We start from the raw sequence: 18,681 nt of genomic DNA, 5'->3' as shown, positions 1-18,681 counted from the left end.
CTGTTATGATACATTTCCAAGCCAGGTTGGATTTGGACCTGGACCTTGAGACCTAGAGATAGGGACTAGCACTTTGTCACTAGACCCTTAATCAAGAAAGCATATGCTTTCCTGCAAGGAGAGAAGAAATAATTGATGGCTGCTTCAATGCCATTACACCTTACTGGTATGGAAACCGCTGAAAGTAGGTCATGTACCTAGCCTTTGGTCAGTGGTAAGCACTTGCGTTATGCTACAAAAACAGATGTTGCTGGAAAAGCAGAGCAAGTCTAACACCATCTGTGAAGAAAAATCAGAGTTAATGTTTCAGGTTCAGTGACCCTTCCTCAGGACTTGTGTTATGATGTTGGGTTATTTGTTTTATAAACTATTTTCTTGGCTTGTGGACATAACCAGCAAGCTTTTCTGCTGTTAATCCTGGGAAAGTAACGGTGAGCATCATTTTCTAGCAAGTTTGTGCAACAGATCTCTGGTTTGTTAACGCACATTTTTTGATATGATTTAATACTGTCACATGTGTCTGGGTACAGTGAAAAGTTTTGTTTTGCATGAAGTACGGGCAGATCATACGATACAAAGTGCATAGGCGGTAATAGAACAGAGCGAGGAACACTATGTTACAGATGCAGACCAGGCGCACAGAGACTGAGATCAATATTAAAAATTTGAGAGATCCATTCAGAAGTCTAACAACACCAGGGAAAGAGCTGTTCTTGAATCTGTTGGTTTGTGTGTTTAAGCTTTTGAATTTTAAGCTCCAGAATTGAATATATAATGGGCTGGAAGATTGCCTTAAAATTATAATTTATTAGTGAAACAGTTGTGCTTTTATGACAATGCAGTTTCTTTTCCTGATGGTGAACAGTCATATGGGAAGATTGAAATATTTGGTTTACTGATCTCGTACTGCCATATCAAAGATTGATTTATTCCATTATTTCATGTAAGTTGTATCATAGCTACAAGTTTTTATATATATATTTTCTTGCCCATCTCCTCTGGCATGATTAATAGTAATTACAAGATATGTTGTTGTGGTGTGTTTGTTACTGCATGTCTATTCTTTCTGATTTTCAGTCACACTGAGTAAATTAGCTAAAGAGTTCAAATGCTTGTTTAGTATATGACTGAAATAAAAATGGAGACTCATGGTTTTCCAAAATTCTTAATACTGAATTTTATATGTATTCCTTTTAATTCTAAGGATACACTTTCTCCATCCCTGTGCCCTATAGTTGATTTAATTGTGTTACCTGAAGCAAAATGTAAATTTTACATTTTTTTTACCAATATCTGAGCTTACAGAAAACAAACATTCGCTTATTAAGGACCCTGTACAGTTTGTACTAGGCTTAGCTTAAGTATTTATAAAGAACTCTTGCTGTTACTATACTTCAGTCATGACTTGTAAGGAGCTTGGACTTGCAGTGTAACTCTCCAAGGGAGTCCCAGGTCATGAATTGAAGGGTGGGGCTGAGTTGATACCTAGGATGTCAGATTTGAAGCCTGCCACGATCCTAAAGTATGATTTGTAACTGAGGTCGTAGGAGCCTGCCTAAAATTTCAATTTAGAATTACTTGTTTAGGGTTACACTTACCTTACATGTTGGCATGGAAAGAAGCAAGCAATAGGGGACGTGCTGGCAGGAAGATGCACAGGAATTTAAAGCATGCCCATCCATTTCAAAATAGCAACCTACACTACACTGACACTGGTGGTTCACATCATATATTTGCCCTATAGGTCAATCACCAGCCATTGAAAAGATTTTTCAAGGGTGACATGTATCCTTCTTTGGCTGTAAAAGTGTGTGAGATAGCCAGTGGTCATGAAACGTATTATAGAAAGATAGTTTTTTTCACCGTTTTATTCGTACTTAGTTCTTGTAAACTGCATCTTGGAACTTAACTGACCCCTCAATAATTTTCCCAGAACTTGTTGCTCCAACAGTTTCTGACTTTGCTGCAGCATCGTATATTACTTCAGTAAACTAAACTTTAAGCTAATCAAGAGAACTACTTTATACCAATATTGTATACTTGGTATTCTTTTACTCTATAATCAACTGTCTGAAATATCAATGTTACGTGAATGGAGGTCAGATCTGATATAAAGAAACACTGGATTTATTGTTCTGAACAAGAGCCTTATTTGACTCAAAACATTAAACCTGCTTCTGTCTTCACAGACACTGGCAGGCCTGATGAATATTTCCTGCAATCGAAAATTTAATTCCAGATTTCCAGCATCTGGAGTATTTTTTCTTTTATTCATATTTGCAGACCCCCTGTATGCCTTAAAACAAGCAACAGATATTTCTGTTATCTCTAACCCAGATTTGACTGGGACTAGCTCCAATTTACTATGATTTCAAAGCTTTTCCCTGCTGTTCCTGATGACAAATTCCCAAATTTGAAAACATCTAGTTACTTGTAGCTTGAGGGTTGCTAGAACCAATGCAAACTCTGACTGCTAAACTATGAGAACAATTCTGCCAATCTGTGGTATAACAAGCATTATGTCCTTGGTTATGAAAGGTTAGTGCGTCCTGTACTATTTCCTCTGTCTTCTCAAAGAAACACTTTTTTAAAAGTGTTCCATTTTGATGAATTTTCAAAGCTAACATGACTCTTTATATTTTGCCAATCTGGTTATTCCTATTACAGTCAATTCTCCCAATTATCATAAACATTTCTTGTCCAAAGAATATAACCCAAAATTTCAGTTAATCAGCACAAAACTAGGAAATTTGTGCATTAAAAATAATTGCAGTTGTAAGGCTTTTGAATGAACAGCTTTGAAATAAGGACATTGACAATATCACTGTTTCTAAAAAATATTTGTAAGGCGTTGAGCATTTCAACTTCTTTGAGACAGCAGATACATATGATTTGCAGAAACCTGATTATGTCATGGCCCTTGAGACGACAGATCTTGTTCAGTTATTTGGATATGGATCAGTTGCTTTATAATCATGAGTTATGTTCCTAAGATGTTCCCATCTCAACTCTTTCACTGAAGTAATCTCTTCAGCAATAACCATGTAATTTGCTTGAAACTGCTCGTTTTTTAGCTGACCATTGCATTTATTTCCCTTCAAAGTCTGTTCTTATCTGTTTCTCCCTCCTGTCCAATCCATCCTTGTTTTTTGCAGAGAATTTCCATTTTTAACTCGCATTTATATTGATCTACTCACTGCCCATCCAGCACTGTTTTCAAGTGATACATAATGTTGTCTTTCAAGCATTTAATCTGTGGTGTTCAAAAGGCCAGACATACATTTTTAGTCAGTTTTATTTCTACTCTTCCTCCACAGTTCCAACAATGCAGCTTACCTGCTCCCTACCTCCAGTCAAATGCTCACCCAATGATTCTGGAGTCATATAGCACAGAAACAAACACTTGAATCCAACTATTCCACTCCAACCCTGTTCCCAAACCAAAGAAATCTGACTTGCCTGCATTTGGCCCATATCCCTCCAAACCTTTCCTATTCTTATAACTATCCGAATGTCTTTTCAATGTTGTGGCTGTACCTGCATCTACCTTTTTCTATGGTAGTTAATTCCACACATGAACCAGTGTGTAAAAACAAAATTTCAACTTCTCCTCTTACCTTAAAAATATGCCCCCAGTTTTGAACTCCCCCACCCTAGGGAGAAGACCTTTGCCATTCACCTTATCTATGCCCCTCATGATTTTATAAACCTTTATGTGGTCACACCTCAACCTCCTACTCTCCAGTGAAAAAAGTCCTAACCTATCTAGTCTATCTTTATAACTGAAGCCTTCCATTGCTGGCATCAGCCTGGTAGGTATTTTCTGAACCCTCTTCAATTTAATAATATCCTCCCGATAACAGAGTGCAACCAGAACTGCACACAGTACTCCAGAAGGAGCCTCACCAATATGCCGTACAACTTAACATGATCTCCCAACTCCTATACTAAGAGGTCTGAGCAAGGAAGGCAAGCATGCTAAATGTCTTTTAACTACCCTGTCTATATATGAAGCAAATTTCAAAGAATTATGCACTTGAACTCTTAGGTTTCTCTGTTCTACAATATTACCCAGGGCCCTACCATTAATTGTATAAGTCCTGCATTTGTTTGTTTCATCAAAATGCAACACCTCATATTTATCCAAATTAAACTGCATCTGCTACTCCCCAGCCTATTGACCCAATCGACCATGATCTCTTTGTAATCTTAGATAATCTTCTTTAATGGATCCTTTAATACTTTGCAATCATTGTTTGTTCTCTATTCTATTTGGTCTTGGGCATCCCTATACTAGATGATTAAAAATCTTGGCACCAGCAAATATCAAGCTACCAATATCCAAATGCGTGCAACATATGGGGCCCTCTTGTGGAACAGTGGTAGCATCCCTAATCTTGAACTGGGAGGCACAGGTCAAGTCCCACCTGCTCCAAAGGTGTGTAATAACATCTCCGAACAGGTTGATTTGTGAAGAAAAAAAAGGTTTACAAATGGTAACAGAATGTAACTAACATTGTTGTTTAAAATCATGGTGCCAGGATTTGTGTTATGAATCAAACACACGTTAAAGCAGCAGTGGGTTACAGGAAATGGATTACGTTGCTGAAAATAACTCCTTTGTGCTTGTAGTGTGAAAGAATTATAAATTTACCAGTATTCAACTTTCAATAGCCTATTAATTGCTGGAGCTTGTCCTCCATGCCAATGTAGATTTTGTTCAACTTTCTGAATTGGTTGTAATTTCAAAAGCATTGCTGGGATAGCTTTATAAAATGTGACTGAAAAATTGAATGTAGTCTAATCAGGTGGAAAATGCACTCTCTCTATACTCTTACCCTGAAATTGAACAGAATAAATGAGGAAATCTTCCTGGCATTTCTAATTTATACAGTAGTAATTACTTTATTCCAAACTGATGCACTTCTTGTCTTGACGGATGAATTAATTTCAGTCAGATTTTCTGAAGAAGTTATCTTCTTGGAAAAAGATTGTCATAAACTGAAATGATGTTTAATATTTGGCTTTGAGGGAACAAAAGTAGTTCCATGTATATAACAGCAGGAAAAGGTGTCCTTGTAATCTTTTCAGTAGCAAAGCTATAACCTCAACTGTGGATGAATACCAAGAAAGATTATTCGCCAGGAATTCTGAAATGAATACCACAGATCTTTGGTTGTTGAGATAGTTCTTTAGTTTTAATTAGGGCAGTTTGGCAACTGCTTTCAAGTGAAGTGCCCTTTGACAAACAGTAATTATAAAAGTGATTCCATAACGATTATTACTGAAGGTTTAACAAATTAGCTATTCATTGTAAATTAATGTGGAAACTAAACTTACTATTGACCAGTAAATTGTGATAATATTCTGAACTTTTCTTTGTTCTGGACTTGGTTTTTATCAATGAACACACTGCCCTGTGCACTGAAAGTCACATCCAAGGTGAATGAGATCAACTTCCTTCAGGAATAACAACATACCTGTTAACCAAAAGTAATGCTCTGTTGATTTCTTAAAATTACTTTTGCACATTCGCGTCAGGGCATAGTTCAAACTCTACAGCTGCATTTCTCGGAGAACTAAATTTACAAGGAAGTAATAAAACAGCAGATCAACAGAGGACCAGACAGTAACACAGCACAGATGCCTTAAGCAATTTGCAAAATCAAAATAATGAATATTTAAAGGGTTGACTGCCAATTTTTCATTGCTATCATTAAGCTGAATGGAACATGTCTTTAGGGAGATTAAAGTTACTGCAATGTGATATCAGGTCTGCACTGACTTCCTACTATTTATGATTGCCATTGACATGTTTCAGGCAGCATGTCACGCTGTAGTCTGAAATATGGAAGTGCAACAGTTCGGGTCTGATCATGTTATTCAGATCCAAGAAGCATTTTGAAGCATTTTCAGTGAGATGACCCGAAACTGCAGGTACTAAGGCTGCGGAGACCAGGAGAGAAGCACTTGAGGCTGTCTTCATTTGCTATTGAGGCCAGAGGTAGGATTCTCAAAGGAACGTTTGGGTTATTTAGTGATTTGTTGCATTCAAACAGGAAAGAAGGATCATAATCTGGTATGTATCATTCACACGTAATTAACTTTGGACATTTCCTGGAAATAGTAGCTGATATGAGAAATTTTAGATCTAGCAATCATTAGAATGTAACTTATCATGTAGAAGGAGGCCATTTTTTTTCCATTGTCCTAGTACTAGCTCTTGAAAGCTTAGTCGTATTTAATCTTACATTTGTGCATTTTGTTCGTAACCCTTAATGTTCCTCATCCTCCAGTTCCTTTCCAACACCCATTTTAAAATGATCGGTTATCAGTTTTGCTAAAGTGACCCCTGGGCATGCACAGTCAATTGAATGCAGCAGGCTGCAGGAAAAATCCGTATTACCATGTACCATGCAGACACCATCAGGGTGAGAATGAGAGGACTGGGAGGTGGAGGCTTTGAGTGACGTGGAGGAGCAACCCTTCACTAGTGGTGTCTGCAGAGTAGGTCTTCTTGGCCAATGCTCCCTCACAGTACTAGCCAAAAGACTGTCCAGACCCGTCCTGCTTGCCATGCTTCTTGGCAAGGGTTTCTTTCCCAAGCCAGAGGCTGTGCTTGAGAGTCAGAACTGCCCCCATGCCAGTTTCCCCTCTTCCCTGACTCTCACCTCAACCCAGATTCTCAACCTGATCCAGACACTAAGGTGTCTGATAAAATGGCCCCTGGCAAATGCACAGTTGTGGCTGGAGAGATCAGCTGACTGTGATGCTGTCTTCCTGCCTGTGGTGTTGACAATATTATGCAGCCTCTGCATTATTGATGGAATCACCATCTCCTAATGCTCATTTGGCCTGTTGTTATTACCTGGTTTAACCTCCTACCCATTTTCGAGTAGTGATTCAACATGAATGAACCTCCTGTCAGCACCACTCAGAGACTGTGGTTATCAACGCCTCTGCTAATTCTCCCTTATGTTATTTCCAGCACTAGCATGGAACCATAGCGTTTTGCAGCTGAGAAAATGCAGTACAGTGGCTCAGTGGTTAGCACTGCTGCCTCACAGCACCAGGGACCTGGGTTTCATTCCAGCCTCGGGTGACTGTCTGTGTGGAGTTTGCATATTCTCCTTGTGTCTGTGTGGGTTTCCTTCGGGCGCTCTTGTTTCCTCCCATGGTCCAAAGATCTGCAGGTTATGTGGATTAGCCATGCTTGAAAAATTTCCCCAAAGTGTCTACTGATGTGCAGGATAAGTGGATTAGCCATGGGAAGTGTGGGGATAGGATGGAGCAGTGCAGACTCAGAGGGCTGAATGGCCTCTTTCCACACAGTAAGGATTCTATAATTCTAAAGCGACCCTTCAGCCCATCATGTCCACTTTGGTCATTCAACACCTACCTTTATTAATCTGAGTTTCCAGCACATGGCCCATAGCCTTGTATGCTATGGTTTTTCTAGTACTCATCGGAATAGTTCTGAAATATTTTGCGAGTTATTGCCTCTACCAACCTTTGAGGCAGTAGTAGTATTGTCACTGAGCTGGTAAACCAAAGACCGTAAGCTAATGTTCTGGGGATCCCACTACAGCCAACAGTATAATTGGAATTTGATAGGATTCTAGAATGGGAGAACCACTGTCAATTGCTTTAATACCCAGCTGATTTACTGCTGCCCTTTCAACAGTATTCATAGCATATTTCTTCTCTATCTTTTATTTAATTCATAACATTAAGTTTTAAACATCCTGACCTAATATTATGTGTAATTTTGTGACAAAAATTTGCAATTTTGTTACATTATAATAATGTTTGGACTTCCCTGAGCTACCTGTTCGGTTTTGATGCAGAATATTAACTTGCCAGCCCTCTCAACTTCATCACAACAGCAACTACTTTTTCATTATACTACAGCTGTTTTTGTATAAAGTTACAGGATTTGACCTCATTAATAACTTCTATCAATAGATGTTCCTGCTAATTGAGGCACAGTTAGAAACATTTACTCTGTACTATAAGTTGCATAAAGTAATTCTGAAGTTACTGGCTAGTGAGTTGCACAATATTCTACACAAGGTTTAGTTATTTGAGTAAAACAATATCTAGCATTGGAACCATCTTTCAGTGGAACCTTAACCATCTTTACCCTTTTAATAATACTGACTGGTGATTCAATGGAATAAAGCCATAAAGGGCTATAAAAGAACGTTGGGTATATATAGTTCTTTACTAAGGCAATAATTTGGTTACCTTTAGCAGTAAGAAACTAAAATATTCATCAGAATGCTTGTTCAACTTTTGCTAGATGTTGATCTTGTACACTATCAAGAATGTGTATTCACTCAATCCAATTTCAGTTATACAATCCAAAGTTGTTTATACTTCTCTGTTGAAGCAATTTAGTTTCTTTAGGAGTGCAGTGGAGGCTGGGACGTTAAATGCCTTCAAGGCAGAGATCGATAACTTCTTGATCTCACAAGGAGTCAAGGGCTACAGGGAGAGTGCAGGGAAGTGGGGTTGAAATGCCCATCAGCCATGATTTAAATGGCGGAGTGAACTCGATTGGCCAAATGGCCTTACTTCCACTCCTATGTCTTATGGTCTTATGGTCTTTAGAAGAATCTACACGTAGGAACATTGAAAATGAAGTCATTAACTTAATTTCCATCACTAATGATATCATACAATTGTTGTGCACTCAGGAGTCAAATTATAAATAAAAGCGAAATGCAGTGTAGTTGGAGTTCTGAAATGACAAACAAGTGTTGGAGAAACTCAGCTGGTCTGGCATCTGTGAAAATCTATGTCACATCATCAATACTTTTCTATTCATGAAGTTTTGTTTTTTGGAAAAGAAAATATTATTGCATTAGAAGTCCAGAAAAGTTTTGCTCAAGTCATTCATAGGATGTAGGGGCTTACCTTTCGAAACATAGAGAGAGAGAATATAGGAGCAGCAGTAGGCCATTTGTCTTTTAGAGCCTGTTCTGCCATCCAATATAATCATGGGTATTCATCCAACTCTCTGCCTTGTTCCTGCTTTTATCCTGCATCCCCTCATCCCTTTTGTCCTCAGAACTATATCTTTTTTGGAAGTTTTCAATGTTTTGGCCTTATCAGTTTTCTGTGACAGAGGGTCACCACTCTCTGGGTGAAGAAATGCCTCCATATTTTGATCAAAGAACAGTACAGCACAGGAACAGGATCTTTGGCACCAAGACTGGACCGAAACATAATGTCTTTCTAAACTAAAAGCCTTCTGCGTCTCTGTCCAAATCCCTCTATTCCCTGCCTATTCATATATCTGTCAGAATGCCTCTGAAACATTTCAATTTCCAAACACTCCACTTCCTCCAGCAGCACATTCCAGGCACTCACCACCTTCTGTGTAAAAAAAAAACTTGCCTTTCACATCTCAGAACATAGAACTGTACAGCACAGGAACACAATGTAGTGCCAAACGTTATGCCACATTGAACTAATCCCTTCTGCCAGCCCTCGGTCTACATCTCTCCATTCCTTACATATTCATGTGCTTATCTACAAGTGTCTTAAATGTGCTTTATATTTGCCTCCACCACCACCCTTGACAGTGTGTTTCACACTTGCCCCTCACATCTCCTTTGAACTTTGCCCGATCTCCTTTAATCTTGCTTTTGTTAAAACTCATAACCCCTAATAATTGACGTTTTGTCCTGAGAAGAAGACTCCGATTTATACATTCTATTCATGCCTCTCATAATTTTGTAAATTTCTATCAGGTCGCCCCTCAACCTCATAGCTAACATTGGTAAACCGTTTCTCTATACTCTCTAAAGTTTACAGATCTTTCTTGTAGTGTGGCAACCAGAACTGTATATAATATTCCAAATGTGGCCTAACTAAAGTTCTACACAGCAGCATTTCTATCCTATCCCTTATCCTTAGAATGTAATCCCTGGTTCTGGACTTGTCAATAATTGAAAAAATCCTTCTTGCATCTACCCTTTCTAATCCTGCTGGAATTTTAAAACTTTCTATGAGACCCTGTCTCACTTTTGTAAACTCTAACAAATATAGCCCTAACTGATCTAGTCTCTCCCTGCCATCCTAGGAATCAGTCAAGTAAATGTTCTTTGCATTCAATCAATTGTCAGAACATCTTTCCTCTGGTAAGGAGAACAGAACTGCACACATTGCTCCAGGTGTTAATGTCTTGTCTTGTCGCAACAAGGCTGGAGAATTCTCTCACCCTATGAAGACCAGTGTACTATTTGTTTTCTTCTCTAGCTGCTTCACCTGCTTGCTTACTTTCAGGGCACCCAGATCCCATTGCATCCCCCTCTTTCTGAATGTATTGCCATTGAGGTAATAATTTGCCTTCCTGTTTTTGAAGAGAGGTTGATCAAGTTGTTGGAAATTAGAAGAATGTAAAGTGATTTGTTTCATTGAAACATAAGAGGCTGACATAACTGTTTCCTCTCATAAAGGACACTAGAATTAAGAGGAATAGTTTAAGAATAAGGTGTTCCCTTTGTAAGTTGGAGATAAGAGAACTTTTCTTTCTGAGGTCATTACTCCGTATAATCGTCTTCCCGGGCAAGTGGTAAAAGTTGGGTCTTTGAATTTATTCAGGGATGAATTAGACAGGTTATTGAAAGGCAAGTGAATTGACGCTTATGAGGAAATTGGAGCTGACACCATAGACACAGCTACCATCACTGTATTAAGATAATAAAATGTGAGGCTGGACGAACACAGCAGGCCAAGCAGCATCTCAGGAGCACAAAAGCTGACGTTTCGGGCCTAGACCCTTCATCAGAGAGGGGGATAGGGAGAGGGTTCTGGAATAAATAGGAAGAGAGGGGGAGGCGGACCGAAGATGGAGAGTAAAGAAGATAGGTGGAGAGAGTGTAGGTGGGGAGGTAGGGAGGGGATAGGTCAGTCCAGGGAAGACGGACAGGTCAAGGAGGTGGGATGAGGTTAGTAGGTAGCGGGGGGTGCGGCTTGGGGTGGGAGGAAGGGATGGGTGAGAGGAAGAACCGGTTAGTGAGGCAGAGACAGGTTGGACTGGTTTTGGGATGCAGTGGGTGGGGGGGAAGAGCTGGGCTGGTTGTGTGGTGCAGTGGTACAGTTCATCCACTTCACCAACACCTTCCACCCCAACCTTCAGTTCACCTGGGCCATCTCCAGCACATCCCTCACCTTCCTGGACCTCTCAGTCTCCATCTCAGGCAACCAGCTTGTAACTGATGTCCATTTCAAGCCCACCGACTCCCACAGCTACCTAGAATACACCTCCTCCCACCCACCCTCCTGCAAAAATTCCATCCCCTATTCCCAATTCCTCCGCCTCCGCCGCATCTGCTCCCACGACAAGACATTCCACTCCCGCACATCCCAGATGTCCAAGTTGTTTAAGGACCGCAACTTTCCCCCCACGGTGATCGAGAACGCCCTTGACCGCGTCTCCCGCATTTCCCGCGACACATCCCTCACACCCCGCCCCCGCCACAACCGCCCCAAGAGGATCCCCCTCGTTCTCACACACCACCCTACCAACCTCCGGATACAACGCATTATCCTCCGACACTTCCGCCATTTACAATCCGACCCCACCACCCAAGACATTTTTCCATCCCCTCCCCTGTCTGCTTTCCGGAGAGACCACTCTCTCCGTGACTCCCTTGTTCGCTCCACACTGCCCTCCAACCCCACCACACCCGGCACCTTCCCCTGCAACCGCAGGAAATGCTACACTTGTCCCCACACCTCCTCCCTCACCCCCATCCCAGGCCCCAAGATGACATTCCACATCAAGCAGAGGTTCACCTGCACATCTGCCAATGTGGTATACTGCATCCACTGTACCCGGTGCGGCTTCCTCTACATTGGGGAAACCAAGCGGAGGCTTGGGGACCGCTTTGCAGAACACCTCCGCTCAGTTCGCAACAAACAACTGCACCTCCCAGTCGCAAACCATTTCCACTCCCCCTCCCATTCTCTTGATGACATGTCCATCATGGGCCTCCTGCACTGCCACAATGATGCCACCCGAAGGTTGCAGGAACAGCAACTCATATTCCGCCTGGGAACCCTGCAGCCATATGGTATCAATGTGGACTTCACCAGTTTCAAAATCTCCCCTTCCCCTACTGCATCCCTCAACCAGCCCAGTTCGTCCCCTCCCCCCACTGCACCACACAACCAGCCCAGCTCTTCCCCCCCACCCACTGCATCCCAAAACCAGTCCAACCTGTCTCTGCCTCCCTAACCGGTTCTTCCTCTCACCCATCCCTTCCTCCCACCCCAAGCCGCACCCCCCGCTACCTACTAACCTCATCCCACCTCCTTGACCTGTCCGTCTTCCCTGGACTGACCTATCCCCTCCCTACCTCCCCACCTACACTCTCTCCACCTATCTTCTTTACTCTCCATCTTCGGTCCGCCTCCCCCTCTCTCCCTATTTATTCCAGTTCCCTCCCCCCATCCCCCTCTCTGATGAAGGGTCTAGGCCCGAAACGTCAGCTTTTGTGCTCCTGAGATGCCGCTTGGCCTGCTGTGTTCGTCCAGCCTCACATTTTATTATCTTGGAATCTCCAGCATCTGCAGTTCCCATTATCTCTGATACCATCACTGTATTGATTGGTGCAGCAGCAGGTCTAATGGGCCGCATGGCCCACTCCTGTTTCTACAGTTGTGTACGCTGAGGAGGATGAGCAATGGAAGAACATCGTTATGGAGAGATTGTAGTAAAGTGGTATTGTCACTGGACTCGTAATCCAGAATCCCAGGCTAATAATCTGGATAACTTGGTTGAAATTGGACCATTGCAGACAGAGAAATTTGAATTCCTAAAAAAAGGCATCTGGATTAAAAAGGAAGTTGAATGATGACCATGAAACTGCTGCCAATTGTCTGCAAAACATCAGGTTCACTAATGTCCTTCAGGGAAACAAATTTGCCATTCTTACCAAGCCTGGCCCACTTGTAACTCCCAAGCCATAGCAATGTGTTTGACACAAGCACAGAGAATGCTGAAGAAACTTAACAAGTCTGGCAGTGTCTGTGAAGAGAGAAACAGAGTTAATGTTTCAAGTCTGGTATGACTTCTTCAGAAGTGAATGGTGTTAGAAAATCGATGCCTTTTAATACAGTTATTTCTGCTATAATGTGCATTTTATTAACATGAGTTGGCTGTAATGCGATTGATGAATAGTGGAAGCCGTTTGGATAATGCAAACTTTCTGCTGTACAGGTATAACGATTTCTCTCTAGCACAATTTTCTGTAGTGCGAGGTTACACAACAACACAACCATCATGTTATAGGAGAAATGCCTGTACTTCTGACAGTAGAGGAGCAAAAGAGCAGATGGTAGAGAGGCCCAATGCAAAATTCAAAGGTGTTGTTAATAGTGAAGAAAGAAAGAGATGTTAAAAGGGTATAAATCGTCATATGAAAGGGAAAGAATTGCTCCTTACTACTAAGTGCAGAGTAAACAAGACACATACACAACAAGGCTACAGGGGAAGAAGGATGGGAGGAAGAAAATAGGAAAAAAAATAGAGAGCAGATATACAGTGTTCAGTTTCTGAAGTTATTTAATTAAATATTGAGTCATCAAGACTGTAAAATGCCTTCACAAAGGATAAGGTACTATTCCTTGAGCTTGTGTTGTGCTTTTTTTGGAGCATTGCATCAGGCCTGGGGCAGAAATGTTAGCATGAGAACAAAGAGGTTTGCTGTAATGACAAGCAACTGGGAGGTCAGGGTCATTCCTGTTGACAGAGCAGAGATGTTCTGTAAAATGGCCATCTTCTATGTTTGGTCTCGCCAATGTAAAGGAGACCACATTGTGAGCAGTGAAGAAGGAAGACTAGATTGAAAGAAGTATGAGTTAATTATTAGAGATAATGGGAACTGCGGATGCTGGAGAATCCAAGATAATAAAATGTGAAGCTGGATGAACACAGCAGGCCAAGCAGCTTCTTAGGAGCACAAAAGCTGACGTTTCGGGCCTAGACCCTTCAATAGAGAGGGGAATGGGGAGAGGGTTCTGAAATAAATAGGGAGAGAGGGGGAGGCGGACCAAAGATGGAGAGAAAGGAAGATAGGTGGAGAGGCGAGTATAGGTGGGGCGGTGGGGAGGGGATAGGTCAGTCTGGGGAGGACGGACAGGTCAAGGAGGCGGGATGAGGTTGGTAGGTGGGAAATGGAGGTGCAGCTTGAGGTGGGAGGAGGGGATAGGTGAGAGGAAGAACAGGTTAAGGAGGTGGGGTCGAGCTGTGCTGGTTTTGTGATGCAGTGGGGGAGGGGACGAGCTGGGCTGGTTTTGGGATGCAGTGGGGGAGGGGGAGATTTTGAAGCTTGTGAAGTCCACATTGATACCATTGGGCTGCAGGGTTCCCAAGCGGAATATGAGTTGCTGTTCCTGCAACCTTCAGGTGGCATCATTGTGGCACTGCAGGAGGCCCATGATGGACATGTCATCTAAGGAATGGGAGGGGGAGTTAAAATGTTTCGCGACTGGGAGGTGCAGTTGTTTATTGTGAACCGAGGGGAGGTGTTCTGCAAAGCAGTCCCCAGGCCTCCGTTTGGTTCCCCCAATGTAGAGGAAGCCACACCGGGTACAGTGGGTATAGTATACTACATTGGCAGATGTGAAGGTGAAAATCTGCTTAATATGGAAAGTTATCTTGGGGCCTGGGGGTGAGGGAGGAGGTTTGGGGACAAGTGTTCATCCAGGGGCCTGCTGTGTTCATCCAGCTTCACACTTTGTTATCTGAGTGAAATATTACTTCACCTGGAAGGTGTGTTGGGGCCTGAGACAGAGAGGAGGGAGGAGGTGAATGGGCAAGTGTTATATTATTGTGATTGCGTGGGAAGGTGCCATGGGAGATTGAGAAAGCATTAGGAGTAATGGAGTAGCCCAAGGTGTCCCTGCGAGAACAGTTTTTGTGGGAAAATTCCCTGTGGATAGTTGAGAAGATAGTGGAAAAGATGTGTTTGGTGGTAGCAGCCTGCTCGAGATGGGGGAAGTGGCAGTGGATGATCCTTTCAATGCAGAGACTAATGGAACATTAGAATAAGTGGAACCCTGTTGTAGTTTTAAAATGGAAGTGAATGGGTGAGGGCCAAAATGTGGAACTTGGGTCAGGCACGGCCGAAGGCACTGTTAACCATTGTCGAGTGGCATCCCTTGTTTGAAGAAAAGGGTTGTCATGTCGGAGGCAGGTGGGCAGAAGCTGGCATCATCAGAACAGATGTGACAGAGATGGAGAAACTGGGAGAATGGAATGGAATCCTTGCAGGAAGTGGGGTGTGAAGAGGTGTAGTCTAGATAATGTTCTTTATTCATTCATGGGATGAGGAAGTCGCTGGCGAGGCAGCATTTATTGTCCATCCCGAATTGCCCAGAGGGCAGTTTATGAGTCAACCTCATCGCTGTGGGTCTGGAGTCACATGTAGGACAGGCCAGGTAAGGATGGTAGTTTCCTTCTTTAAAGGGCATTAGTGCACCAGATAGGTTTTTCCAACAAGCGACGATGGATTCATGGCCATCATTAGACTCGTCGTTCCGCATATTTATTGAATTCAAATTCCACCATCTGCCATGACAGGATTCGAAAACAGGACCCCAGACGTTATCTGGGTCTCTGAATTAACAGTCCAGTGATAATACCAGTAGGCTATCACCTCCCCCTCCCCTGTGGTGGATAACAGATTCCAAAAATGGAAATGGTAAAGTCAAGGAAGGGGAGAAAAGAATTTCAGCAATACATCACTACTGTTGTATACTAGCCCTCCTGAAATGAATGCCAACATTGCATTTGCCTTCGTGAGAACCAACTGAACCTGCATGTTAACCGTATGAGTGTCCTGTGTACTAGGAACCCAATTCCTTTTGTTTTTCGGATTTCTGAAGCCTATCCCTTTTAGAAAATAGTCTAGACCTTTATTCGCCCACCAAATGCATAACGTCACATTTTTCCATATTGTATTCCATCTGCCACTGAACAAGAAGTTGTGGCAATCGTTTAGAGAGGCAAATTTATATTGGCCTTCATTGCAAGAAGATTTGAGTTCAGGATCAGGGATACCTTTCTGCAATTAGTGTGAACCAGACCAAACCCCCTCCAAGTGTTCAGAAGATAGTCTACACTCCAACTTTTTCTTATTTTAAAGGTAATTGTAAAGTGTTCCAGATGCATTTGGATTGGTCAAGCTACCGCAAAACACATTTTATTCATCCACTATAGTTAAAATACAGCAAAAGAAAGAAGGAATTGGAATAACTTAACTCTATTGAAAAACTTAACAGATTAATAGACACACTAACTATTACTAATTAACTGCTATAATATAGTAGCATCTCATAAACACACACTTGGCAAAGGGCAAATTCAGAAAACAGATTGTCTCACATGCAACTCTGGTACCATAGAACATAGAACATAGAACATAGAACAGTACAGCACAGAACAGGCCCTTCAGCCCACAATGTTGTGCCGACCATTGATCCTCATGTATGCACCCTCAAATTTCTGTGACCATATGCATGTCCAGCAGTCTCTTAAATGATCCCAATGACCTTGCTTCCACAACTGCTGCTGGCAACGCATTCCATGCTCTCACAACTCTCTGCGTAAAGAACCTGCCTCTGACATCCCCTCTATACTTTCCACCAACCAGCTTAAAACTATGACCCCTCGTGCTAGCCATTTCTGCCCTGGGAAATAGTCTCTGGCTATCAACTCTATCTATGCCTCTCATTATCTTGTATACCTCAATTAGGTCCCCTCTCCTCCTCCTTTTCTCCAATGAAAAGAGACCGAGCTCAGTCAACCTCTCTTCATAAGATAAGCCCTCCAGTCCAGGCAGCATCCTGGTAAACCTCCTCTGAACCCTCTCCAAAGCATCCACATCTTTCCTATAATAGGGCGCCCAGAACTGGACGCAGTATTCCAAGTGCGGTCTAACCAAAGTTTTATAGAGCTGCAACAAGATCTCACGACTCTTAAACTCAATCCCCCTGTTAATGAAAGCCAAAACACCATATGCTTTCTTAACAACCCTGTCCACTTGGGTGGCCATTTTAAGGGATCTATGTATCTGCACACCAAGATCCCTCTGTTCCTCCACGCTGCCAAGAATCCTATCCTTAATCCTGTACTCAGCTTTCAAATTCGACCTTCCAAAATGCATCACCTCGCATTTATCCAGGTTGAACTCCATCTGCCACCTCTCAGCCCATCTCTGCATCCTGTCAATGTCCCGCTGCAGCCTACAACAGCCCTCTACACTGTCAACGACACCTCTGACCTTTGTGTCGTCTGCAAACTTGCTGACCCATCCTTCAATTCCCTCATCCAAGTCATTAATAAAAATTACAAACAGTAGAGGCCCAAGGACAGAGCCCTGTGGAACCCCACTCACCACTGACTTCCAGGCAGAATATTTTCCTTCTACTACCACTCGCTGTCTTCTGTTGGCCAGCCAATTCTGTATCCAAGCAGCTAAGTTCCCCTGTATCCCATTCCTCCTGACCTTCCGAATGAGCCTTCCATGGGGAACCTTATCAAATGCCTTACTGAAGTACCAGAACAGAACTCCCAGCCTTTGGCTGTAATGTAGAGAGTAGAAAAGTATCTGCTAATTCTTCAAGACCTCAACAGCAATTGTTGAAAGCTAAAACTATAAATGCTGGTTCTGAGGGAGCTTGACTACACCCATTCAAGCTGCTTCTACTGTTCCAACTTAAAAAAAAGAACCCCAAGGCTTTGCAAGCTGTTTACTCTTGTAGACTGCTTGGCTCCTCTGCCTTAAAACTTCCCTTCAAAAAATACCAGGACAAAAGAACCTCTTAAAGCCATAGTATCATCAAATTATGCAAAAGATAGATAGGTGGAGGGTATAAACGATACATGGAGATAGAGCCCAAAGAGAGACAAGAGCAGTTGAAGAGACAAAGAAGTGGATAATGGTCAGCCTAGCAGAATGAATGGCTGATAATGGGCATTATTAGTGACTAACAGTGGGTTGTGTGTATTCGCAGACCATGCGATAATAAGGCCTGATGTGTGAGGTTGGGATAAGGACATGGGAAATGGTGCCTCAAACTCTAAAATTGTTGAACTTGATATCAGGTCCAGTAGGATGTAGAGTCCTTAAGCAGAAAATGAAATGCTGTTCTTCAAGCTTATGATGAGCTTCACTGGAGCACTGCGGCAATCCTCAGACAAAGGTGTTGGCCAGGGAACAAGGTGTGTTGAAGTGGCGGTCACCGGAAGCTCAGGGTCTTTTTTGCAGACAGTACATGGGTGTTCTACAAAACCGTCACCCAGCCTACGCTTCATTTCTCCAGAGTACAGGACACTACACGGTGAGCAGTGAATGCAGTACATCAGATTAAGGGGATTGAAGGTAAAGCACTGTTTCACCTGGATAGATGTGTTTGGGCCCTTGGATACTGAGGAAGGAGTAAACAGGCAGGTGTTACACCTTCTGCAGATTATCCAGTTAGGGGGAGCAATGAAGTCAGACACAAGAATTTACAAAGGAACTGTATTGCGCGTAACAGCTTTTGAGGTAGGGCAGGGAGAAAAGAATGATGGGTGTATAACAACAGATTCCTGTTTTTCCTTCAGTCTCTTGGAAAGAGAGTAGCTGGTGATAAAGCAGTTTGGTAAAAGAGCTAATTACT

The 18,681-nt window shown here is 42.4% G+C and overlaps 1 protein-coding gene across 4 annotated transcripts in view; it reads left to right on the top strand.

The window, feature by feature from the left end:
• Window positions 1-18,681, top strand: part of LOC125456037 (uncharacterized) — a 53,908-nt gene that overhangs the window by 18,323 nt on the left and 16,904 nt on the right. The gene's annotated exons all lie outside the window — the stretch shown is intronic.

The sequence above is a fragment of the Stegostoma tigrinum genome, chromosome 8, assembly GCF_030684315.1.
Source record: "Stegostoma tigrinum isolate sSteTig4 chromosome 8, sSteTig4.hap1, whole genome shotgun sequence".
Taxonomy (NCBI): domain Eukaryota; kingdom Metazoa; phylum Chordata; class Chondrichthyes; order Orectolobiformes; family Stegostomatidae; genus Stegostoma; species Stegostoma tigrinum.
This window is presented reverse-complemented; position numbering and strand designations above follow the sequence as displayed.